This window comes from Ambystoma mexicanum, chromosome 1p, assembly GCF_040938575.1.
Source record: "Ambystoma mexicanum isolate Mex_15411 chromosome 1p, UKY_AmexF1_1, whole genome shotgun sequence".
NCBI lineage: Eukaryota > Metazoa > Chordata > Amphibia > Caudata > Ambystomatidae > Ambystoma > Ambystoma mexicanum.
The window spans coordinates 7340721-7364206 of record NC_090921.1 but is presented as its reverse complement, the minus strand read 5'-3'; the positions used below and the strand labels follow the sequence as shown (position 1 = coordinate 7364206).

The 23486-nt window shown below is 46.4% G+C and overlaps 29 non-coding genes across 29 annotated transcripts; all 29 read right to left on the bottom strand.

Annotated features, from left to right (window-relative positions):
- Positions 1-225: 225 nt before the first annotated feature.
- Positions 226-297, bottom strand: TRNAC-GCA (transfer RNA cysteine (anticodon GCA)). Its single transcript has one exon. It is a non-coding gene; the product is annotated as a tRNA-Cys (tRNA).
- A 712-nt stretch (positions 298-1009) lies between these two features.
- Positions 1010-1081, bottom strand: TRNAC-GCA (transfer RNA cysteine (anticodon GCA)). The gene has a single exon. It is a non-coding gene; the product is annotated as a tRNA-Cys (tRNA).
- Positions 1082-1789: 708 nt separating this feature from the next.
- TRNAC-GCA (transfer RNA cysteine (anticodon GCA)) lies at positions 1790-1861 on the bottom strand. Its single transcript has one exon. It is a non-coding gene; the product is annotated as a tRNA-Cys (tRNA).
- Positions 1862-2572: 711 nt separating this feature from the next.
- TRNAC-GCA (transfer RNA cysteine (anticodon GCA)) lies at positions 2573-2644 on the bottom strand. Its single transcript has one exon. It is a non-coding gene; the product is annotated as a tRNA-Cys (tRNA).
- Positions 2645-3356: 712 nt separating this feature from the next.
- On the bottom strand, positions 3357-3428 carry TRNAC-GCA (transfer RNA cysteine (anticodon GCA)). The gene has a single exon. It is a non-coding gene; the product is annotated as a tRNA-Cys (tRNA).
- Positions 3429-4140: 712 nt separating this feature from the next.
- TRNAC-GCA (transfer RNA cysteine (anticodon GCA)) lies at positions 4141-4212 on the bottom strand. Its single transcript has one exon. It is a non-coding gene; the product is annotated as a tRNA-Cys (tRNA).
- A 708-nt stretch (positions 4213-4920) lies between these two features.
- Positions 4921-4992, bottom strand: TRNAC-GCA (transfer RNA cysteine (anticodon GCA)). The gene has a single exon. It is a non-coding gene; the product is annotated as a tRNA-Cys (tRNA).
- A 708-nt stretch (positions 4993-5700) lies between these two features.
- On the bottom strand, positions 5701-5772 carry TRNAC-GCA (transfer RNA cysteine (anticodon GCA)). Its single transcript has one exon. It is a non-coding gene; the product is annotated as a tRNA-Cys (tRNA).
- A 708-nt stretch (positions 5773-6480) lies between these two features.
- TRNAC-GCA (transfer RNA cysteine (anticodon GCA)) lies at positions 6481-6552 on the bottom strand. Its single transcript has one exon. It is a non-coding gene; the product is annotated as a tRNA-Cys (tRNA).
- Positions 6553-7260: 708 nt separating this feature from the next.
- Positions 7261-7332, bottom strand: TRNAC-GCA (transfer RNA cysteine (anticodon GCA)). The gene has a single exon. It is a non-coding gene; the product is annotated as a tRNA-Cys (tRNA).
- Positions 7333-8043: 711 nt separating this feature from the next.
- TRNAC-GCA (transfer RNA cysteine (anticodon GCA)) lies at positions 8044-8115 on the bottom strand. The gene has a single exon. It is a non-coding gene; the product is annotated as a tRNA-Cys (tRNA).
- Positions 8116-8823: 708 nt separating this feature from the next.
- TRNAC-GCA (transfer RNA cysteine (anticodon GCA)) lies at positions 8824-8895 on the bottom strand. The gene has a single exon. It is a non-coding gene; the product is annotated as a tRNA-Cys (tRNA).
- A 1489-nt stretch (positions 8896-10384) lies between these two features.
- On the bottom strand, positions 10385-10456 carry TRNAC-GCA (transfer RNA cysteine (anticodon GCA)). Its single transcript has one exon. It is a non-coding gene; the product is annotated as a tRNA-Cys (tRNA).
- A 708-nt stretch (positions 10457-11164) lies between these two features.
- On the bottom strand, positions 11165-11236 carry TRNAC-GCA (transfer RNA cysteine (anticodon GCA)). The gene has a single exon. It is a non-coding gene; the product is annotated as a tRNA-Cys (tRNA).
- A 712-nt stretch (positions 11237-11948) lies between these two features.
- Positions 11949-12020, bottom strand: TRNAC-GCA (transfer RNA cysteine (anticodon GCA)). Its single transcript has one exon. It is a non-coding gene; the product is annotated as a tRNA-Cys (tRNA).
- Positions 12021-12728: 708 nt separating this feature from the next.
- Positions 12729-12800, bottom strand: TRNAC-GCA (transfer RNA cysteine (anticodon GCA)). Its single transcript has one exon. It is a non-coding gene; the product is annotated as a tRNA-Cys (tRNA).
- A 712-nt stretch (positions 12801-13512) lies between these two features.
- On the bottom strand, positions 13513-13584 carry TRNAC-GCA (transfer RNA cysteine (anticodon GCA)). The gene has a single exon. It is a non-coding gene; the product is annotated as a tRNA-Cys (tRNA).
- Positions 13585-14296: 712 nt separating this feature from the next.
- TRNAC-GCA (transfer RNA cysteine (anticodon GCA)) lies at positions 14297-14368 on the bottom strand. The gene has a single exon. It is a non-coding gene; the product is annotated as a tRNA-Cys (tRNA).
- A 708-nt stretch (positions 14369-15076) lies between these two features.
- Positions 15077-15148, bottom strand: TRNAC-GCA (transfer RNA cysteine (anticodon GCA)). The gene has a single exon. It is a non-coding gene; the product is annotated as a tRNA-Cys (tRNA).
- Positions 15149-15860: 712 nt separating this feature from the next.
- On the bottom strand, positions 15861-15932 carry TRNAC-GCA (transfer RNA cysteine (anticodon GCA)). The gene has a single exon. It is a non-coding gene; the product is annotated as a tRNA-Cys (tRNA).
- A 709-nt stretch (positions 15933-16641) lies between these two features.
- TRNAC-GCA (transfer RNA cysteine (anticodon GCA)) lies at positions 16642-16713 on the bottom strand. The gene has a single exon. It is a non-coding gene; the product is annotated as a tRNA-Cys (tRNA).
- A 712-nt stretch (positions 16714-17425) lies between these two features.
- On the bottom strand, positions 17426-17497 carry TRNAC-GCA (transfer RNA cysteine (anticodon GCA)). The gene has a single exon. It is a non-coding gene; the product is annotated as a tRNA-Cys (tRNA).
- A 709-nt stretch (positions 17498-18206) lies between these two features.
- TRNAC-GCA (transfer RNA cysteine (anticodon GCA)) lies at positions 18207-18278 on the bottom strand. Its single transcript has one exon. It is a non-coding gene; the product is annotated as a tRNA-Cys (tRNA).
- A 708-nt stretch (positions 18279-18986) lies between these two features.
- TRNAC-GCA (transfer RNA cysteine (anticodon GCA)) lies at positions 18987-19058 on the bottom strand. The gene has a single exon. It is a non-coding gene; the product is annotated as a tRNA-Cys (tRNA).
- Positions 19059-19770: 712 nt separating this feature from the next.
- Positions 19771-19842, bottom strand: TRNAC-GCA (transfer RNA cysteine (anticodon GCA)). Its single transcript has one exon. It is a non-coding gene; the product is annotated as a tRNA-Cys (tRNA).
- Positions 19843-20551: 709 nt separating this feature from the next.
- TRNAC-GCA (transfer RNA cysteine (anticodon GCA)) lies at positions 20552-20623 on the bottom strand. Its single transcript has one exon. It is a non-coding gene; the product is annotated as a tRNA-Cys (tRNA).
- Positions 20624-21335: 712 nt separating this feature from the next.
- On the bottom strand, positions 21336-21407 carry TRNAC-GCA (transfer RNA cysteine (anticodon GCA)). Its single transcript has one exon. It is a non-coding gene; the product is annotated as a tRNA-Cys (tRNA).
- A 709-nt stretch (positions 21408-22116) lies between these two features.
- On the bottom strand, positions 22117-22188 carry TRNAC-GCA (transfer RNA cysteine (anticodon GCA)). Its single transcript has one exon. It is a non-coding gene; the product is annotated as a tRNA-Cys (tRNA).
- Positions 22189-22896: 708 nt separating this feature from the next.
- TRNAC-GCA (transfer RNA cysteine (anticodon GCA)) lies at positions 22897-22968 on the bottom strand. Its single transcript has one exon. It is a non-coding gene; the product is annotated as a tRNA-Cys (tRNA).
- Between the last annotated feature and the right edge of the window lie 518 nt (positions 22969-23486).

Genomic DNA, 23486 nt, shown 5'->3' with positions numbered 1-23486 from the left:
TTGATCTCAAGGAGCAGGCAGCAAAAGTGGAGCTAAAACACTAAACGGACACTTTAAAAAGTGCATAATTGCTGTTAGCAATATGTTAACTAGGATGAAACCAGAACACTTTTTGATCATGCATCTTGAAGGGTAAATGTTCACTGATGCCAAGTGTAATTAGAAAAATTAAACATATCTTTGTGAATAAACAATTATTTATTATTAAAATTTAAGAAAAGTCGAAGGGGACACCCGGATTTGAACCAGGGACCTCTTGATCTGCAGTCAAATGCTCTACCACTGAGCTATATCCCCGTGCTTTTAGGGAATCTTCTGATACTTTTCAGGCTGTCGATTCTGCGCTGGTCAAGCATTCAACGGTAATGATCCTGGAAGAGACACGTCAGCTGGATTTAGCACTTATGTGAAGGAGAAAGGGCGAGCAGCCCTGCCTTGTCCTGGTGACACCCCCTCCAAATCTCTTCAAAGCAGCCACAACGCCCAAGCACTCCTTGCTGACAATCAGGCACTTTGCATAACAAAGAGCGGGTTCAGTGCTCGCACACAGGGCCGGTGTTGTATGGGGCGGGGTATCCAAGTGAGCGTGGCTCCGGAGATTGCCAAACAATGTATCCCACAAGCTACCATGGGTGATGCAGGATAGCGTACAACACTGGGACAACATTTGTTAGGGCTCCTGGGGGCCAATTTCAATCTGAATGTGCCCCGCTTGCTTACAGGTGTGGGGGATGAGGGGTGGACAGTGTGTAGCACCCTTGGGTTCTGTAAATACAAATGTTCCTTGATCTCAAGGAGCAGGCAGCAAAAGTGGAGCTAAAACACTAAACGGACACTTTAAAAAGTGCATAATTGCTGTTAGCAATATGTTAACTAGGATGAAACCAGAACACTTTTTGATCATGCATCTTGAAGGGTAAATGTTCACTGATGCCAAGTGTAATTAGAAAAGGAACACATATCTTTGTGAATAAACAATTATTTATTATTAAAATTTAAGAAAAGTAGAAGGGGACACCCGGATTTGAACCAGGGACCTCTTGATCTGCAGTCAAATGCTCTACCACTGAGCTATATCCCCGTGCTTTTAGCGAATCTTCTGATACTTTTCAGGCTGTCGATTCTGCGCTGGTCAAGCATTCAACGTTAATTATCCTGGAAGAGACACGTCAGCTGGATTTTGCACTTATGTGAAGGAGAAAGGGCGAGCAGCCCTGCCTTGTCCTGGTGACACCCCCTCCAAATCTCTTCAAAGCCACAACACCCAAGCCCTCCTTGCTGACAATCAGGCACTTTGCATAACAAAGAGCAGCTTTAGTGCTCGCTCACAGGGCCGGTGTTGTATGGGGCGGGGTATCCAAGTGAGCGTGGCTCCGGAGATTTCCAAACAATGTATCCCACAAGCTACCATGGGGATGCAGGATAGCATACAACACCGGGACAACATTTGTTAGGGCTCCAGGGGGCCAATTTCAATCTGAATGTGCCCCGCTTGCTTACAGGTGTGGGGGGTGAGGGGTGGACAGTGTGTAGCACCCTTGGGTTCTGTAAATACAAATGTTCCTTGATCTCAAGGAGCAGGCAGCAAAAGTGGAGCTAAAACACTAAACGGACACTTTAAAAAGTGCATAATTGCTGTTAGCAATATGTTAACTAGGATGAAACCAGAACACTTTTTGATCATGCATCTTGAAGGGTAAATGTTCACTGATGCCAAGTGTAATTAGAAAAGGAACACATATCTTTGTGAATAAACAATTATTTATTATTAAAATTTAAGAAAAGTAGAAGGGGACACCCGGATTTGAACCAGGGACCTCTTGATCTGCAGTCAAATGCTCTACCACTGAGCTATATCCCCGTGCTTTTATGGAATCTTCTGATACTTTTCAGGCTGTCGATTCTGCGCTGGTCAAGCATTCAACTTTAATGATCCTGGAAGAGACACGTCAGCTGGATTTAGCACTTATGTGAAGGAGAAAGGGCGAGCAGCCCTGCCTTGTCCTGGTGACACCCCCTCCAAATCTCTTCAAAGCAGCCACAACGCCCAAGCCCTCCTTGCTGACAATCAGACACTTTGCATAACAAAGAGCTGCTTTAGTGCTCGCTCACAGGGCCGGTGTTGTATGGGGCGGGGTATCCAAGTGAGCGTGGCTCCGGAGATTTCCAAACAATGTATCCCACAAGCTACCATGGGGATGCAGGATAGCATACAACACCGGGACAACATTTGTTAGGGCTCCTGGGGGCCAATTTCAATCTGAATGTGCCCCGCTTGCTTACAGGTGTGGGGGGTGAGGGGTGGACAGTGTGTAGCACCCTTGGGTTCTGTAAATACAAATGTTCCTTGATCTCAAGGAGCAGGCAGCAAAAGTGGAGCTAAAACACTAAACGGACACTTTAAAAAGTGCATAATTGCTGTTAGCAATATGTTAACTAGGATGAAACCAGAACACTTTTTGATCATGCATCTTGAAGGGTAAATGTTCACTGATGCCAAGTGTAATTAGAAAAGGAACACATATCTTTGTGAATAAACAATTATTTATTATTAAAATTTAAGAAAAGTAGAAGGGGACACCCAGATTTGAACCAGGGACCTCTTGATCTGCAGTCAAATGCTCTACCACTGAGCTATATCCCCGTGCTTTTAGGGCATCTTCTGATACTTTTCAGGCTGTCGATTCTGCGCTGGTCAAGCATTCAACGTTAATGATCCTGGAAGAGACACGTCAGCTGGATTTAGCACTTATGTGAAGGAGAAAGGGCGAGCAGCCCTGCCTTGTCCTGGTGACACCCCCTCCAAATCTCTTCAAAGCAGCCACAACGCCCAAGCCCTCCTTGCTGACAATCAGGCACTTTGCATAACAAAGAGTGGGTTCAGTGCTCGCACACAGGGCCAGTGTTGTATGGGGCGGGGTATCCAAGTGAGCGTGGCTCCGGAGATTGCCAAACAATGTATCCCACAAGCTACCATGGGTGATGCAGGATAGCGTACAACACTGGGACAACATTTGTTAGGGCTCCTGGGGGCCAATTTCAATCTGAATGTGCCCCGCTTGCTTACAGGTGTGGGGGATGAGGGGTGGACAGTGTGTAGCACCCTTGGGTTCTGTAAATACAAATGTTCCTTGATCTCAAGGAGCAGGCAGCAAAAGTGGAGCTAAAACACTAAACGGACACTTTAAAAAGTGCATAATTGCTGTCCGCAAGATGTTAACTAGGATGAAACCAGAACACTTTTTGATCATGCATCTTGAAGCGTAAATGTTCACTGATGCCAAGTGTAATTAGAAAAGGAACACATATCTTTGTGAATAAACAATTATTTATTATTAAAATTTAAGAAAAGTCGAAGGGGACACCCGGATTTGAACCAGGGACCTCTTGATCTGCAGTCAAATGCTCTACCACTGAGCTATATCCCCGTGCTTTTAGGGAATCTTCTGATACTTTTCAGGCTGTCGATTCTGCACTGGTCAAGCTTTCAACGTTAATGATCCTGGAAGAGACACGTCAGCTGGATTTAGCACTTATGTGAAGGAGAAAGGGCGAGCAGCCCTGCCTTGTCCTGGTGACACCCCCTCCAAATCTCTTCAAAGCAGCCACAACGCCCAAGCCCTCCTTGCTGACAATCAGGCACTTTGCATAACAAAGAGCGGGTTCAGTGCTCGCACACAGGGCCGGTGTTGTATGGGGCGGGGTATCCAAGTGAGCGTGGCTCCGGAGATTGCCAAACAGTGTATCCCACAAGCTACCATGGGTGATGCAGGATAGCGTACAACACTGGGACAACATTTGTTAGGGCTCCTGGGGGCCAATTTCAATCTGAATGTGCCCCGCTTGCTTACAGGTGTGGGGGATGAGGGGTGGACAGTGTGTAGCACCCTTGGGTTCTGTAAATACAAATGTTCCTTGATCTCAAGGAGCAGGCAGCAAAAGTGGAGCTAAAACACTAAACGGACACTTTAAAAAGTGCATAATTGCTGTCCGCAAGATGTTAACTAGGATGAAACCAGAACACTTTTTGATCATGCATCTTGAAGCGTAAATGTTCACTGATGCCAAGTGTAATTAGAAAAGGAACACATATCTTTGTGAATAAACAATTATTTATTATTAAAATTTAAGAAAAGTAGAAGGGGACACCCGGATTTGAACCAGGGACTTCTTGATCTGCAGTCAAATGCTCTACCACTGAGCTATATCCCCGTGCTTTTAGCGAATCTTCTGATACTTTTCAGGCTGTCGATTCTGCACTGGTCAAGCATTCAACGTTAATGATCCTGGAAGAGACACGTCAGCTGGATTTTGCACTTATGTGAAGGAGAAAGGGCGAGCAGCCCTGCCTTGTCCTGGTGACACCCCCTCCAAATCTCTTCAAAGCCACAACACCCAAGCCCTCCTTGCTGACAATCAGGCACTTTGCATAACAAAGAGCAGCTTTAGTGCTCGCTCACAGGGCCGGTGTTGTATGGGGCGGGGTATCCAAGTGAGCGTGGCTCCGGAGATTTCCAAACAATGTATCCCACAAGCTACCATGGGGATGCAGGATAGCATACAACACCGGGACAACATTTGTTAGGGCTCCTGGGGGCCAATTTCAATCTGAATGTGCCCCGCTTGCTTACAGGTGTGGGGGGTGAGGGGTGGACAGTGTGTAGCACCCTTGGGTTCTGTAAATACAAATGTTCCTTGATCTCAAGGAGCAGGCAGCAAAAGTGGAGCTAAAACACTAAACGGACACTTTAAAAAGTGCATAATTGCTGTTAGCAATATGTTAACTAGGATGAAACCAGAACACTTTTTGATCATGCATCTTGAAGCGTAAATGTTCACTGATGCCAAGTGTAATTAGAAAAGGAACACATATCTTTGTGAATAAACAATTATTTATTATTAAAATTTAAGAAAAGTCGAAGGGGACACCCGGATTTGAACCAGGGACCTCTTGATCTGCAGTCAAATGCTCTACCACTGATCTATATCCCCGTGCTTTTAGCGAATCTTCTGATACTTTTCAGGCTGTCGATTCTGCACTGGTCAAGCATTCAACGTTAATGATCCTGGAAGAGACACGTCAGCTGGATTTTGCACTTATGTGAAGGAGAAAGGGCGAGCAGCCCTGCCTTGTCCTGGTGACACCCCCTCCAAATCTCTTCAAAGCCACAACACCCAAGCCCTCCTTGCTGACAATCAGGCACTTTGCATAACAAAGAGCAGCTTTAGTGCTCGCTCACAGGGCCGGTGTTGTATGGGGCGGGGTATCCAAGTGAGCGTGGCTCCGGAGATTTCCAAACAATGTATCCCACAAGCTACCATGGGGATGCAGGATAGCATAAAACACCGGGACAACATTTGTTAGGGCTCCTGGGGGCCAATTTCAATCTGAATGTGCCCCGCTTGCTTACAGGTGTGGGGGGTGAGGGGTGGACAGTGTGTAGCACCCTTGGGTTCTGTAAATACAAATGTTCCTTGATCTCAAGGAGCAGGCAGCAAAAGTGGAGCTAAAACACTAAACGGACACTTTAAAAAGTGCATAATTGCTGTCCGCAAGATGTTAACTAGGATGAAACCAGAACACTTTTTGATCATGCATCTTGAAGCGTAAATGTTCACTGATGCCAAGTGTAATTAGAAAAGGAACACATATCTTTGTGAATAAACAATTATTTATTATTAAAATTTAAGAAAAGTCGAAGGGGACACCCGGATTTGAACCAGGGACCTCTTGATCTGCAGTCAAATGCTCTACCACTGAGCTATATCCCCGTGCTTTTAGCGAATCTTCTGATACTTTTCAGGCTGCCGATTCTGCACTGGTCAAGCATTCAACTTTAATGATCCTGGAAGAGACACGTCAGCTGGATTTTGCACTTATGTGAAGGAGAAAGGGCGAGCAGCCCTGCCTTGTCCTGGTGACGCCCCCTCCAAATCTCTTCAAAGCCACAACACCCAAGCCCTCCTTGCTGACAATCAGGCACTTTGCATAACAAAGAGCAGCTTTAGTGCTCGCTCACAGGGCCGGTGTTGTATGGGGCGGGGTATCCAAGTGAGCGTGGCTCCGGAGATTTCCAAACAATGTATCCCACAAGCTACCATGGGGATGCAGGATAGCATAAAACACCGGGACAACATTTGTTAGGGCTCCTGGGGGCCAATTTCAATCTGAATGTGCCCCGCTTGCTTACAGGTGTGGGGGATGAGGGGTGGACAGTGTGTAGCACCCTTGGGTTCTGTAAATACAAATGTTCCTTGATCTCAAGGAGCAGGCAGCAAAAGTGGAGCTAAAACACTAAACGGACACTTTAAAAAGTGCATAATTGCTGTTAGCAATATGTTAACTAGGATGAAACCAGAACACTTTTTGATCATGCATCTTGAAGGGTAAATGTTCACTGATGCCAAGTGTAATTAGAAAAGGAACACATATCTTTGTGAATAAACAATTATTTATTATTAAAATTTAAGAAAAGTAGAAGGGGACACCCGGATTTGAACCAGGGACCTCTTGATCTGCAGTCAAATGCTCTACCACTGAGCTATATCCCCGTGCTTTTAGCGAATCTTCTGATACTTTTCAGGCTGTCGATTCTGCGCTGGTCAAGCATTCAACGTTAATGATCCTGGAAGAGACACGTCAGCTGGATTTTGCACTTATGTGAAGGAGAAAGGGCGAGCAGCCCTGCCTTGTCCTGGTGACACCCCCTCCAAATCTCTTCAAAGCCACAACACCCAAGCCCTCCTTGCTGACAATCAGGCACTTTGCATAACAAAGAGCAGCTTTAGTGCTCGCTCACAGGGCCGGTGTTGTATGGGGCGGGGTATCCAAGTGAGCGTGGCTCCGGAGATTTCCAAACAATGTATCCCACAAGCTACCATGGGGATGCAGGATAGCATACAACACCGGGACAACATTTGTTAGGGCTCCAGGGGGCCAATTTCAATCTGAATGTGCCCCGCTTGCTTACAGGTGTGGGGGGTGAGGGGTGGACAGTGTGTAGCACCCTTGGGTTCTGTAAATACAAATGTTCCTTGATCTCAAGGAGCAGGCAGCAAAAGTGGAGCTAAAACACTAAACGGACACTTTAAAAAGTGCATAATTGCTGTTAGCAATATGTTAACTAGGATGAAACCAGAACACTTTTTGATCATGCATCTTGAAGGGTAAATGTTCACTGATGCCAAGTGTAATTAGAAAAGGAACACATATCTTTGTGAATAAACAATTATTTATTATTAAAATTTAAGAAAAGTAGAAGGGGACACCCGGATTTGAACCAGGGACCTCTTGATCTGCAGTCAAATGCTCTACCACTGAGCTATATCCCCGTGCTTTTATGGAATCTTCTGATACTTTTCAGGCTGTCGATTCTGCGCTGGTCAAGCATTCAACTTTAATGATCCTGGAAGAGACACGTCAGCTGGATTTAGCACTTATGTGAAGGAGAAAGGGCGAGCAGCCCTGCCTTGTCCTGGTGACACCCCCTCCAAATCTCTTCAAAGCAGCCACAACGCCCAAGCCCTCCTTGCTGACAATCAGACACTTTGCATAACAAAGAGCTGCTTTAGTGCTCGCTCACAGGGCCGGTGTTGTATGGGGCGGGGTATCCAAGTGAGCGTGGCTCCGGAGATTTCCAAACAATGTATCCCACAAGCTACCATGGGGATGCAGGATAGCATACAACACCGGGACAACATTTGTTAGGGCTCCTGGGGGCCAATTTCAATCTGAATGTGCCCCGCTTGCTTACAGGTGTGGGGGGTGAGGGGTGGACAGTGTGTAGCACCCTTGGGTTCTGTAAATACAAATGTTCCTTGATCTCAAGGAGCAGGCAGCAAAAGTGGAGCTAAAACACTAAACGGACACTTTAAAAAGTGCATAATTGCTGTTAGCAATATGTTAACTAGGATGAAACCAGAACACTTTTTGATCATGCATCTTGAAGCGTAAATGTTCACTGATGCCAAGTGTAATTAGAAAAGGAACACATATCTTTGTGAATAAACAATTATTTATTATTAAAATTTAAGAAAAGTCGAAGGGGACACCCGGATTTGAACCAGGGACCTCTTGATCTGCAGTCAAATGCTCTACCACTGATCTATATCCCCGTGCTTTTAGCGAATCTTCTGATACTTTTCAGGCTGTCGATTCTGCACTGGTCAAGCATTCAACGTTAATGATCCTGGAAGAGACACGTCAGCTGGATTTTGCACTTATGTGAAGGAGAAAGGGCGAGCAGCCCTGCCTTGTCCTGGTGACACCCCCTCCAAATCTCTTCAAAGCCACAACACCCAAGCCCTCCTTGCTGACAATCAGGCACTTTGCATAACAAAGAGCAGCTTTAGTGCTCGCTCACAGGGCCGGTGTTGTATGGGGCGGGGTATCCAAGTGAGCGTGGCTCCGGAGATTTCCAAACAATGTATCCCACAAGCTACCATGGGGATGCAGGATAGCATAAAACACCGGGACAACATTTGTTAGGGCTCCTGGGGGCCAATTTCAATCTGAATGTGCCCCGCTTGCTTACAGGTGTGGGGGGTGAGGGGTGGACAGTGTGTAGCACCCTTGGGTTCTGTAAATACAAATGTTCCTTGATCTCAAGGAGCAGGCAGCAAAAGTGGAGCTAAAACACTAAACGGACACTTTAAAAAGTGCATAATTGCTGTCCGCAAGATGTTAACTAGGATGAAACCAGAACACTTTTTGATCATGCATCTTGAAGGGTAAATGTTCACTGATGCCAAGTGTAATTAGAAAAGGAACACATATCTTTGTGAATAAACAATTATTTATTATTAAAATTTAAGAAAAGTCGAAGGGGACACCCGGATTTGAACCAGGGACCTCTTGATCTGCAGTCAAATGCTCTACCACTGAGCTATATCCCCGTGCTTTTAGCGAATCTTCTGATACTTTTCAGGCTGTCGATTCTGCGCTGGTCAAGCATTCAACGTTAATGATCCTGGAAGAGACACGTCAGCTGGATTTTGCACTTATGTGAAGGAGAAAGGGCGAGCAGCCCTGCCTTGTCCTGGTGACACCCCCTCCAAATCTCTTCAAAGCAGCCACAATGCCCAAGCCCTCCTTGCTGACAATCAGGCACTTTGCATAACAAAGAGCAGCTTTAGTGCTCGCTCAAAGGGCCGGTGTTGTATGGGGCGGGGTATCCAAGTGAGCGTGGCTCCGGAGATTTCCAAACAATGTATCCCACAAGCTACCATGGGGATGCAGGATAGCATAAAACACCGGGACAACATTTGTTAGGGCTCCTGGGGGCCAATTTCAATCTGAATGTGCCCCGCTTGCTTACAGGTGTGGGGGGTGAGGGGTGGGCAGTGTGTAGCACCCTTGGGTTCTGTAAATACAAATGTTCCTTGATCTCAAGGAGCAGGCAGCAAAAGTGGAGCTAAAACACTAAACGGACACTTTAAAAAGTGCATAATTGCTGTCCGCAAGATGTTAACTAGGATGAAACCAGAACACTTTTTGATCATGCATCTTGAAGCGTAAATGTTCACTGATGCCAAGTGTAATTAGAAAAGGAACACATATCTTTGTGAATAAACAATTATTTATTATTAAAATTTAAGAAAAGTCGAAGGGGACACGCAGATTTGAACCAGGGACCTCTTGATCTGCAGTCAAATGCTCTACCACTGAGCTATATCCCCGTGCTTTTAGCGAATCTTCTGATACTTTTCAGGCTGTCGATTCTGCGCTGGTCAAGCATTCAACGTTAATGATCCTGGAAGAGACACGTCAGCTGGATTTTGCACTTATGTGAAGGAGAAAGGGCGAGCAGCCCTGCCTTGTCCTGGTGACACCCCCTCCAAATCTCTTCAAAGCAGCCACAACGCCCAAGCCCTCCTTGCTGACAATCAGGCACTTTGCATAACAAAGAGCGGGTTCAGTGCTCGCACACGGTGTTGTATGGGGCGGGGTATCCAAGTGAGCTTGGCTCCGGAGATTGCCAAACAGTGTATCCCACAAGCTACCATGGGTGATGCAGGATAGCGTACAACACTGGGACAACATTTGTTAGGGCTCCTGGGGGCCAATTTCAATCTGAATGTGCCCCGCTTGCTTACAGGTGTGGGGGATGAGGGGTGGACAGTGTGTAGCACCCTTGGGTTCTGTAAATACAAATGTTCCTTGATCTCAAGGAGCAGGCAGCAAAAGTGGAGCTAAAACACTAAACGGACACTTTAAAAAGTGCATAATTGCTGTCCGCAAGATGTTAACTAGGATGAAACCAGAACACTTTTTGATCATGCATCTTGAAGCGTAAATGTTCACTGATGCCAAGTGTAATTAGAAAAGGAACACATATCTTTGTGAATAAACAATTATTTATTATTAAAATTTAAGAAAAGTCGGAGGGGACACCGGGATTTGAACCAGGGACCTCTTGATCTGCAGTCAAATGCTCTACCACTGAGCTATATCCCCGTGCTTTTAGCGAATCTTCTGATACTTTTCAGGCTGTCGATTCTGCACTGGTCAAGCATTCAACGTTAATGATCCTGGAAGAGACACGTCAGCTGGATTTTGCACTTATGTGAAGGAGAAAGGGCGAGCAGCCCTGCCTTGTCCTGGTGACACCCCCTCCAAATCTCTTCAAAGCCACAACACCCAAGCCCTCCTTGCTGACAATCAGGCACTTTGCATAACAAAGAGCAGCTTTAGTGCTCGCTCACAGGGCCGGTGTTGTATGGGGCGGGGTATCCAAGTGAGCGTGGCTCCGGAGATTTCCAAACAATGTATCCCACAAGCTACCATGGGGATGCAGGATAGCATAACACACCGGGACAACATTTGTTAGGGCTCCTGGGGGCCAATTTCAATCTGAATGTGCCCCGCTTGCTTACAGGTGTGGGGGGTGAGGGGTGGACAGTGTGTAGCACCCTTGGGTTCTGTAAATACAAATGTTCCTTGATCTCAAGGAGCAGGCAGCAAAAGTGGAGCTAAAACACTAAACGGACACTTTAAAAAGTGCATAATTGCTGTCCGCAAGATGTTAACTAGGATGAAACCAGAACACTTTTTGATCATGCATCTTGAAGCGTAAATGTTCACTGATGCCAAGTGTAATTAGAAAAGGAACACATATCTTTGTGAATAAACAATTATTTATTATTAAAATTTAAGAAAAGTCGAAGGGGACACCCGGATTTGAACCAGGGACCTCTTGATCTGCAGTCAAATGCTCTACCACTGAGCTATATCACCGTGCTTTTAGGGAATCTTCTGATACTTTTCAGGCTGTCGATTCTGCGCTGGTCAAGCATTCAACGTTAATGATCCTGGAAGAGACACGTCAGCTGGATTTAGCACTTATGTGAAGGAGAAAGGGCGAGCAGCCCTGCCTTGTCCTGGTGACACCCCCTCCAAATCTCTTCAAAGCAGCCACAACGCCCAAGCCCTCCTTGCTGACAATCAGGCACTTTGCATAACAAAGAGCGGGTTCAGTGCTCGCACACAGGGCCGGTGTTGTATGGGGCGGGGTATCCAAGTGAGCGTGGCTCCGGAGATTGCCAAACAGTGTATCCCACAAGCTACCATGGGTGATGCAGGATAGCGTACAACACTGGGACAACATTTGTTAGGGCTCCTGGGGGCCAATTTCAATCTGAATGTGCCCCGCTTGCTTACAGGTGTGGGGGATGAGGGGTGGACAGTGTGTAGCACCCTTGGGTTCTGTAAATACAAATGTTCCTTGATCTCAAGGAGCAGGCAGCAAAAGTGGAGCTAAAACACTAAACGGACACTTTAAAAAGTGCATAATTGCTGTCCGCAAGATGTTAACTAGGATGAAACCAGAACACTTTTTGATCATGCATCTTGAAGCGTAAATGTTCACTGATGCCAAGTGTAATTAGAAAAGGAACACATATCTTTGTGAATAAACAATTATTTATTATTAAAATTTAAGAAAAGTCGAAGGGGACACCCGGATTTGAACCAGGGACCTCTTGATCTGCAGTCAAATGCTCTACCACTGAGCTATATCCCCGTGCTTTTAGCGAATCTTCTGATACTTTTCAGGCTGTCGATTCTGCACTGGTCAAGCATTCAACGTTAATGATCCTGGAAGAGACACGTCAGCTGGATTTTGCACTTATGTGAAGGAGAAAGGGCGAGCAGCCCTGCCTTGTCCTGGTGACACCCCCTCCAAATCTCTTCAAAGCCACAACACCCAAGCCCTCCTTGCTGACAATCAGGCACTTTGCATAACAAAGAGCAGCTTTAGTGCTCGCTCACAGGGCCGGTGTTGTATGGGGCGGGGTATCCAAGTGAGCGTGGCTCCGGAGATTTCCAAACAATGTATCCCACAAGCTACCATGGGGATGCAGGATAGCATACAACACCGGGACAACATTTGTTAGGGCTCCTGGGGGCCAATTTCAATCTGAATGTGCCCCGCTTGCTTACAGGTGTGGGGGGTGAGGGGTGGACAGTATGTAGCACCCTTGGGTTCTGTAAATACAAATGTTCCTTGATCTCAAGGAGCAGGCAGCAAAAGTGGAGCTAAAACACTAAACGGACACTTTAAAAAGTGCATAATTGCTGTTAGCAATATGTTAACTAGGATGAAACCAGAACACTTTTTGATCATGCATCTTGAAGGGTAAATGTTCACTGATGCCAAGTGTAATTAGAAAAGGAACACATATCTTTGTGAATAAACAATTATTTATTATTAAAATTTAAGAAAAGTAGAAGGGGACACCCGGATTTGAACCAGGGACCTCTTGATCTGCAGTCAAATGCTCTACCACTGAGCTATATCCCCGTGCTTTTATGGAATCTTCTGATACTTTTCAGGCTGACGATTCTGCGCTGGTCAAGCATTCAACTTTAATGATCCTGGAAGAGACACGTCAGCTGGATTTAGCACTTATGTGAAGGAGAAAGGGTGAGCAGCCCTGCCTTGTCCTGGTGACACCCCCTCCAAATCTCTTCAAAGCAGCCACAACGCCCAAGCCCTCCTTGCTGACAATCAGGCACTTTGCATAACAAAGAGCGGGTTCAGTGCTCGCACACAGGGCCGGTGTTGTATGGGGCGGGGTATCCAAGTGAGCGTGGCTCCGGAGATTGCCAAACAATGTATCCCACAAGCTACCATGGGTGATGCAGGATAGCGTACAACACTGGGACAACATTTGTTAGGGCTCCTGGGGGCCAATTTCAATCTGAATGTGCCCCGCTTGCTTACAGGTGTGGGGGATGAGGGGTGGACAGTGTGTAGCACCCTTGGGTTCTGTAAATACAAATGTTCCTTGATCTCAAGGAGCAGGCAGCAAAAGTGGAGCTAAAACACTAAACGGACACTTTAAAAAGTGCATAATTGCTGTCCGCAAGATGTTAACTAGGATGAAACCAGAACACTTTTTGATCATGCATCTTGAAGCGTAAATGTTCACTGATGCCAAGTGTAATTAGAAAAGGAACACATATCTTTGTGAATAAACAATTATTTATTATTAAAATTTAAGAAAAGTCGGAGGGGACACCCGGATTTGAACCAGGGACCTCTTGATCTGCAGTCAAATGCTCTACCACTGAGCTATATCCCCGTGCTTTTAGGGAATCTTCTGATACTTTTCAGGCTGTCGATTCTGCGCTGGTCAAGCATTCAACATTAATGATCCTGGAAGAGACACGTCAGCTGGATTTAGCACTTATGTGAAGGAGAAAGGGCGAGCAGCCCTGCCTTGTCCTGGTGACACCCCCTCCAAATCTCTTCAAAGCAGCCACAACGCCCAAGCCCTCCTTGCTGACAATCAGGCACTTTGCATAACAAAGAGCGGGTTCAGTGCTCGCACACAGGGCCGGTGTTGTATGGGGCGGGGTATCCAAGTGAGCGTGGCTCCGGAGATTGCCAAACAATGTATCCCACAAGCTACCATGGGTGATGCAGGATAGCGTACAACACTGGGACAACATTTGTTAGGGCTCCTGGGGGCCAATTTCAATCTGAATGTGCCCCGCTTGCTTACAGGTGTGGGGGATGAGGGGTGGACAGTGTGTAGCACCCTTGGGTTCTGTAAATACAAATGTTCCTTGATCTCAAGGAGCAGGCAGCAAAAGTGGAGCTAAAACACTAAACGGACACTTTAAAAAGTGCATAATTGCTGTTAGCAATATGTTAACTAGGATGAAACCGGAACACTTTTTGATCATGCATCTTGAAGCGTAAATGTTCACTGATGCCAAGTGTAATTAGAAAAGGAACACATATCTTTGTGAATAAACAATTATTTAATATTAAAATTTAAGAAAAGTCGAAGGGGACACCCGGATTTGAACCAGGGACCTCTTGATCTGCAGTCAAATGCTCTACCACTGAGCTATATCCCCGTGCTTTTAGCTAATCTTCTGATACTTTTCAGGCTGTCGATTCTGCACTGGTCAAGCATTCAACGTTAATGATCCTGGAAGAGACACGTCAGCTGGATTTTGCACTTATGTGAAGGAGAAAGGGCGAGCAGCCCTGCCTTGTCCTGGTGACACCCCCTCCAAATCTCTTCAAAGCCACAACACCCAAGCCCTCCTTGCTGACAATCAGGCACTTTGCATAACAAAGAGCAGCTTTAGTGCTCGCTCACAGGGCCGGTGTTGTATGGGGCGGGGTATCCAAGTGAGCGTGGCTCCGGAGATTTCCAAACAATGTATCCCACAAGCTACCATGGGGATGCAGGATAGCATAAAACACCGGGACAACATTTGTTAGGGCTCCTGGGGGCCAATTTCAATCTGAATGTGCCCCGCTTGCTTACAGGTGTCGGGGGTGAGGGGTGGACAGTGTGTAGCACCCTTGGGTTCTGTAAATACAAATGTTCCTTGATCTCAAGGAGCAGGCAGCAAAAGTGGAGCTAAAACACTAAACGGACACTTTAAAAAGTGCATAATTGCTGTCCGCAAGATGTTAACTAGGATGAAACCAGAACACTTTTTGATCATGCATCTTGAAGCGTAAATGTTCACTGATGCCAAGTGTAATTAGAAAAGGAACACATATCTTTGTGAATAAACAATTATTTATTATTAAAATTTAAGAAAAGTCGAAGGGGACACCCGGATTTGAACCAGGGACCTCTTGATCTGCAGTCAAATGCTCTACCACTGAGCTATATCCCCGTGCTTTTAGGGAATCTTCTGATACTTTTCAGGCTGACGATTCTGCGCTGGTCAAGCATTCAACGTTAATGATCCTGGAAGAGACACGTCAGCTGGATTTAGCACTTATGTGAAGGAGAAAGGGCGAGCAGCCCTGCCTTGTCCTGGTGACACCCCCTCCAAATCTCTTCAAAGCAGCCACAACGCCCAAGCCCTCCTTGCTGACAATCAGGCACTTTGCATAACAAAGAGCGGGTTCAGTGCTCGCACACAGGGCCGGTGTTGTATGGGGCGGGGTATCCAAGTGAGCGTGGCTCCGGAGATTGCCAAACAGTGTATCCCACAAGCTACCATGGGTGATGCAGGATAGCGTACAACACTGGGACAACATTTGTTAGGGCTCCTGGGGGCCAATTTCAATCTGAATGTGCCCCGCTTGCTTACAGGTGTGGGGGATGAGGGGTGGACAGTGTGTAGCACCCTTGGGTTCTGTAAATACAAATGTTCCTTGATCTCAAGGAGCAGGCAGCAAAAGTGGAGCTAAAACACTAAACAGACACTTTAAAAAGTGCATAATTGCTGTCCGCAAGATGTTAACTAGGATGAAACCAGAACACTTTTTGATCATGCATCTTGAAGCGTAAATGTTCACTGATGCCAAGTGTAATTAGAAAAGGAACACATATCTTTGTGAATAAACAATTATTTATTATTAAAATTTAAGAAAAGTCGAAGGGGACACCCGGATTTGAACCAGGGACCTCTTGATCTGCAGTCAAATGCTCTACCACTGAGCTATATCCCCGTGCTTTTAGCGAATCTTCTGATACTTTTCAGGCTGTCGATTCTGCACTGGTCAAGCATTCAACGTTAATGATCCTGGAAGAGACACGTCAGCTGGATTTTGCACTTATGTGAAGGAGAAAGGGCGAGCAGCCCTGCCTTGTCCTGGTGACACCCCCTCCAAATCTCTTCAAAGCCACAACACCCAAGCCCTCCTTGCTGACAATCAGGCACTTTGCATAACAAAGAGCAGCTTTAGTGCTCGCTCACAGGGCCGGTGTTGTATGGGGCGGGGTATCCAAGTGAGCGTGGCTCCGGAGATTGCCAAACAATGTATCCCACAAGCTACCATGGGTGATGCAGGATAGCGTACAACACTGGGACAACATTTGTTAGGGCTCCTGGGGGCCAATTTCAATCTGAATGTGCCCCGCTTGCTTACAGGTGTGGGGGATGAGGGGTGGGCAGTGTGTAGCACCCTTGGGTTCTGTAAATACAAATGTTCCTTGATCTCAAGGAGCAGGCAGCAAAAGTGGAGCTAAAACACTAAACGGACACTTTAAAAAGTGCATAATTGCTGTCCGCAAGATGTTAACTAGGATGAAACCGGAACACTTTTTGATCATGCATCTTGAAGCGTAAATGTTCACTGATGCCAAGTGTAATTAGAAAAGGAACACATATCTTTGTGAATAAACAATTATTTATTATTAAAATTTAAGAAAAGTCGAAGGGGACACCCGGATTTGAACCAGGGACCTCTTGATCTGCAGTCAAATGCTCTACCACTGAGCTATATCCCCGTGCTTTTAGCTGATCTTCTGATACTTTTCAGGCTTCCGATTCTGCACTGGTCAAGCATTCAACGTTAATGATCCTGGAAGAGACACGTCAGCTGGATTTTGCACTTATGTGAAGGAGAAAGGGCGAGCAGCCCTGCCTTGTCCTGGTGACACCCCCTCCAAATCTCTTCAAAGCAGCCACAACGCCCAAGCCCTCCTTGCTGACAATCAGGCACTTTGCATAACAAAGAGCGGGTTCAGTGCTCGCACACAGGGCCGGTGTTGTATGGGGCGGGGTATCCAAGTGAGCGTGGCTCCGGAGATTGCCAAACAGTGTATCCCACAAGCTACCATGGGTGATGCAGGATAGCGTACAACACTGGGACAACATTTGTTAGGGCTCCTGGGGGCCAATTTCAATCTGAATGTGCCCCGCTTGCTTACAGGTGTGGGGGATGAGGGGTGGACAGTGTGTAGCACCCTTGGGTTCTGTAAATACAAATGTTCCTTGATCTCAAGGAGCAGGCAGCAAAAGTGGAGCTAAAACACTAAACAGACACTTTAAAAAGTGCATAATTGCTGTCCGCAAGATGTTAACTAGGATGAAACCAGAACACTTTTTGATCATGCATCTTGAAGCGTAAATGTTCACTGATGCCAAGTGTAATTAGAAAAGGAACACATATCTTTGTGAATAAACAATTATTTATTATTAAAATTTAAGAAAAGTCGAAGGGGACACCCGGATTTGAACCAGGGACCTCTTGATCTGCAGTCAAATGCTCTACCACTGAGCTATATCCCCGTGCTTTTAGCGAATCTTCTGATACTTTTCAGGCTGTCGATTCTGCACTGGTCAAGCATTCAACGTTAATGATCCTGGAAGAGACACGTCAGCTGGATTTTGCACTTATGTGAAGGAGAAAGGGCGAGCAGCCCTGCCTTGTCCTGGTGACACCCCCTCCAAATCTCTTCAAAGCCACAACACCCAAGCCCTCCTTGCTGACAATCAGGCACTTTGCATAACAAAGAGCAGCTTTAGTGCTCGCTCACAGGGCCGGTGTTGTATGGGGCGGGGTATCCAAGTGAGCGTGGCTCCGGAGATTGCCAAACAATGTATCCCACAAGCTACCATGGGTGATGCAGGATAGCGTACAACACTGGGACAACATTTGTTAGGGCTCCTGGGGGCCAATTTCAATCTGAATGTGCCCCGCTTGCTTACAGGTGTGGGGGATGAGGGGTGGACAGTGTGTAGCACCCTTGGGTTCTGTAAATACAAATGTTCCTTGATCTCAAGGAGCAGGCAGCAAAAGTGGAGCTAAAACACTAAACGGACACTTTAAAAAGTGCATAATTGCTGTCCGCAAGATGTTAACTAGGATGAAACCGGAACACTTTTTGATCATGCATCTTGAAGCGTAAATGTTCACTGATGCCAAGTGTAATTAGAAAAGGAACACATATCTTTGTGAATAAACAATTATTTATTATTAAAATTTAAGAAAAGTCGAAGGGGACACCCGGATTTGAACCAGGGACCTCTTGATCTGCAGTCAAATGCTCTACCACTGAGCTATATCCCCGTGCTTTTGGGGAATCTTCTGATACTTTTCAGGCTGTCGATTCTGCGCTGGTCAAGCATTCAACGTTAATGATCCTGGAAGAGACACGTCAGCTGGATTTTGCACTTATGTGAAGGAGAAAGGGCGAGCAGCCCTGCCTTGTCCTGGTGACACCCCCTCCAAATCTCTTCAAAGCCACAACACCCAAGCCCTCCTTGCTGACAATCAGGCACTTTGCATAACAAAGAGCAGCTTTAGTGCTCGCTCACAGGGCCGGTGTTGTATGGGGCGGGGTATCCAAGTGAGCGTGGCTCCGGAGATTTCCAAACAATGTATCCCACAAGCTACCATGGGGATGCAGGATAGCATAAAACACCGGGACAACATTTGTTAGGGCTCCTGGGGGCCAATTTCAATCTGAATGTGCCCCGCTTGCTTACAGGTGTCGGGGGTGAGGGGTGGACAGTGTGTAGCACCCTTGGGTTCTGTAAATACAAATGTTCCTTGATCTCAAGGAGCAGGCAGCAAAAGTGGAGCTAAAACACTAAACGGACACTTTAAAAAGTGCATAATTGCTGTCCGCAAGATGTTAACTAGGATGAAACCAGAACACTTTTTGATCATGCATCTTGAAGCGTAAATGTTCACTGATGCCAAGTGTAATTAGAAAAGGAACACATATCTTTGTGAATAAACAATTATTTATTATTAAAATTTAAGAAAAGTCGAAGGGGACACCCGGATTTGAACCAGGGACCTCTTGATCTGCAGTCAAATGCTCTACCACTGAGCTATATCCCCGTGCTTTTAGGGAATCTTCTGATACTTTTCAGGCTGACGATTCTGCGCTGGTCAAGCATTCAACGTTAATGATCCTGGAAGAGACACGTCAGCTGGATTTAGCACTTATGTGAAGGAGAAAGGGCGAGCAGCCCTGCCTTGTCCTGGTGACACCCCCTCCAAATCTCTTCAAAGCAGCCACAACGCCCAAGCCCTCCTTGCTGACAATCAGGCACTTTGCATAACAAAGAGCGGGTTCAGTGCTCGCACACAGGGCCGGTGTTGTATGGGGCGGGGTATCCAAGTGAGCGTGGCTCCGGAGATTGCCAAACAGTGTATCCCACAAGCTACCATGGGTGATGCAGGATAGCGTACAACACTGGGACAACATTTGTTAGGGCTCCTGGGGGCCAATTTCAATCTGAATGTGCCCCGCTTGCTTACAGGTGTGGGGGATGAGGGGTGGACAGTGTGTAGCACCCTTGGGTTCTGTAAATACAAATGTTCCTTGATCTCAAGGAGCAGGCAGCAAAAGTGGAGCTAAAACACTAAACAGACACTTTAAAAAGTGCATAATTGCTGTCCGCAAGATGTTAACTAGGATGAAACCAGAACACTTTTTGATCATGCATCTTGAAGCGTAAATGTTCACTGATGCCAAGTGTAATTAGAAAAGGAACACATATCTTTGTGAATAAACAATTATTTATTATTAAAATTTAAGAAAAGTCGAAGGGGACACCCGGATTTGAACCAGGGACCTCTTGATCTGCAGTCAAATGCTCTACCACTGAGCTATATCCCCGTGCTTTTAGCGAATCTTCTGATACTTTTCAGGCTGTCGATTCTGCACTGGTCAAGCATTCAACGTTAATGATCCTGGAAGAGACACGTCAGCTGGATTTTGCACTTATGTGAAGGAGAAAGGGCGAGCAGCCCTGCCTTGTCCTGGTGACACCCCCTCCAAATCTCTTCAAAGCCACAACACCCAAGCCCTCCTTGCTGACAATCAGGCACTTTGCATAACAAAGAGCAGCTTTAGTGCTCGCTCACAGGGCCGGTGTTGTATGGGGTGGGGTATCCAAGTGAGCGTGGCTCCGGAGATTGCCAAACAATGTATCCCACAAGCTACCATGGGTGATGCAGGATAGCGTACAACACTGGGACAACATTTGTTAGGGCTCCTGGGGGCCAATTTCAATCTGAATGTGCCCCGCTTGCTTACAGGTGTGGGGGATGAGGGGTGGGCAGTGTGTAGCACCCTTGGGTTCTGTAAATACAAATGTTCCTTGATCTCAAGGAGCAGGCAGCAAAAGTGGAGCTAAAACACTAAACGGACACTTTAAAAAGTGCATAATTGCTGTCCGCAAGATGTTAACTAGGATGAAACCGGAACACTTTTTGATCATGCATCTTGAAGCGTAAATGTTCACTGATGCCAAGTGTAATTAGAAAAGGAACACATATCTTTGTGAATAAACAATTATTTATTATTAAAATTTAAGAAAAGTCGAAGGGGACACCCGGATTTGAACCAGGGACCTCTTGATCTGCAGTCAAATGCTCTACCACTGAGCTATATCCCCGTGCTTTTAGCTGATCTTCTGATACTTTTCAGGCTTCCGATTCTGCACTGGTCAAGCATTCAACGTTAATGATCCTGGAAGAGACACGTCAGCTGGATTTTGCACTTATGTGAAGGAGAAAGGGCGAGCAGCCCTGCCTTGTCCTGGTGACACCCCCTCCAAATCTCTTCAAAGCAGCCACAACGCCCAAGCCCTCCTTGCTGACAATCAGGCACTTTGCATAACAAAGAGCGGGTTCAGTGCTCGCACACAGGGCCGGTGTTGTATGGGGCGGGGTATCCAAGTGAGCGTGGCTCCGGAGATTGCCAAACAGTGTATCCCACAAGCTACCATGGGTGATGCAGGATAGCGTACAACACTGGGACAACATTTGTTAGGGCTCCTGGGGGCCAATTTCAATCTGAATGTGCCCCGCTTGCTTACAGGTGTGGGGGATGAGGGGTGGACAGTGTGTAGCACCCTTGGGTTCTGTAAATACAAATGTTCCTTGATCTCAAGGAGCAGGCAGCAAAAGTGGAGCTAAAACACTAAACAGACACTTTAAAAAGTGCATAATTGCTGTCCGCAAGATGTTAACTAGGATGAAACCAGAACACTTTTTGATCATGCATCTTGAAGCGTAAATGTTCACTGATGCCAAGTGTAATTAGAAAAGGAACACATATCTTTGTGAATAAACAATTATTTATTATTAAAATTTAAGAAAAGTCGAAGGGGACACCCGGATTTGAACCAGGGACCTCTTGATCTGCAGTCAAATGCTCTACCACTGAGCTATATCCCCGTGCTTTTAGCGAATCTTCTGATACTTTTCAGGCTGTCGATTCTGCACTGGTCAAGCATTCAACGTTAATGATCCTGGAAGAGACACGTCAGCTGGATTTTGCACTTATGTGAAGGAGAAAGGGCGAGCAGCCCTGCCTTGTCCTGGTGACACCCCCTCCAAATCTCTTCAAAGCCACAACACCCAAGCCCTCCTTGCTGACAATCAGGCACTTTGCATAACAAAGAGCAGCTTTAGTGCTCGCTCACAGGGCCGGTGTTGTATGGGGCGGGGTATCCAAGTGAGCGTGGCTCCGGAGATTGCCAAACAATGTATCCCACAAGCTACCATGGGTGATGCAGGATAGCGTACAACACTGGGACAACATTTGTTAGGGCTCCTGGGGGCCAATTTCAATCTGAATGTGCCCCGCTTGCTTACAGGTGTGGGGGATGAGGGGTGGACAGTGTGTAGCACCCTTGGGTTCTGTAAATACAAATGTTCCTTGATCTCAAGGAGCAGGCAGCAAAAGTGGAGCTAAAACACTAAACGGACACTTTAAAAAGTGCATAATTGCTGTCCGCAAGATGTTAACTAGGATGAAACCGGAACACTTTTTGATCATGCATCTTGAAGCGTAAATGTTCACTGATGCCAAGTGTAATTAGAAAAGGAACACATATCTTTGTGAATAAACAATTATTTATTATTAAAATTTAAGAAAAGTCGAAGGGGACACCCGGATTTGAACCAGGGACCTCTTGATCTGCAGTCAAATGCTCTACCACTGAGCTATATCCCCGTGCTTTTGGGGAATCTTCTGATACTTTTCAGGCTGTCGATTCTGCGCTGGTCAAGCATTCAACGTTAATGATCCTGGAAGAGACACGTCAGCTGGATTTTGCACTTATGTGAAGGAGAAAGGGCGAGCAGCCCTGCCTTGTCCTGGTGACACCCCCTCCAAATCTCTTCAAAGCCACAACACCCAAGCCCTCCTTGCTGACAATCAGGCACTTTGCATATCAAAGAGCAGCTTTAGTGCTCGCTCACAGGGCCGGTGTTGTATGGGGCGGGGTATCCAAGTGAGCGTGGCTCCGGAGATTTCCAAACAATGTATCCCACAAGCTACCATGGGGATGCAGGATAGCATAAAACACCGGGACAACATTTGTTAGGGCTCCTGGGGGCCAATTTCAATCTGAATGTGCCCCGCTTGCTTACAGGTGTGGGGGGTGAGGGGTGGACAGTGTGTAGCACCCTTGGGTTCTGTAAATACAAATGTTCCTTGATCTCAAGGAGCAGGCAGCAAAAGTGGAGCTAAAACACTAAACGGACACTTTAAAAAGTGCATAATTGCTGTCCGCAAGATGTTAACTAGGATGAAACCAGAACACTTTTTGATCATGCATCTTGAAGCGTAAATGTTCACTGATGCCAAGTGTAATTAGAAAAGGAACACATATCTTTGTGAATAAACAATTATTTATTATTAAAATTTAAGAAAAGTCGAAGGGGACACCCGGATTTGAACCAGGGACCTCTTGATCTGCAGTCAAATGCTCTACCACTGAGCTATATCCCCGTGCTTTTAGTGAATCTTCTGATACTTTTCAGACTGTCGATTCTGCACTGGTCAAGCATTCAACGTTAATGATCCTGGAAGAGACACGTCAGCTGGATTTTGCACTTATGTGAAGGAGAAAGGGCGAGCAGCCCTGCCTTGTCCTGGTGACACCCCCTCCAAATCTCTTCAAAGCCACAACACCCAAGCCCTCCTTGCTGACAATCAGGCACTTTGCATAACAAAGAGCAGCTTTAGTGCTCGCTCACAGGGCCGGTGTTGTATGGGGCGGGGTATCCAAGTGAGCGTGGCTCCGGAGATTTCCAAACAATGTATCCCACAAGCTACCATGGGGATGCAGGATAGCATACAACACCGGGACAACATTTGTTAGGGCTCCTGGGGGCCAATTTCAATCTGAATGTGCCCCGCTTGCTTACAGGTGTGGGGGGTGAGGGGTGGACAGTGTGTAGCACCCTTGGGTTCTGTAAATACAAATGTTCCTTGATCTCAAGGAGCAGGCAGCAAAAGTGGAGCTA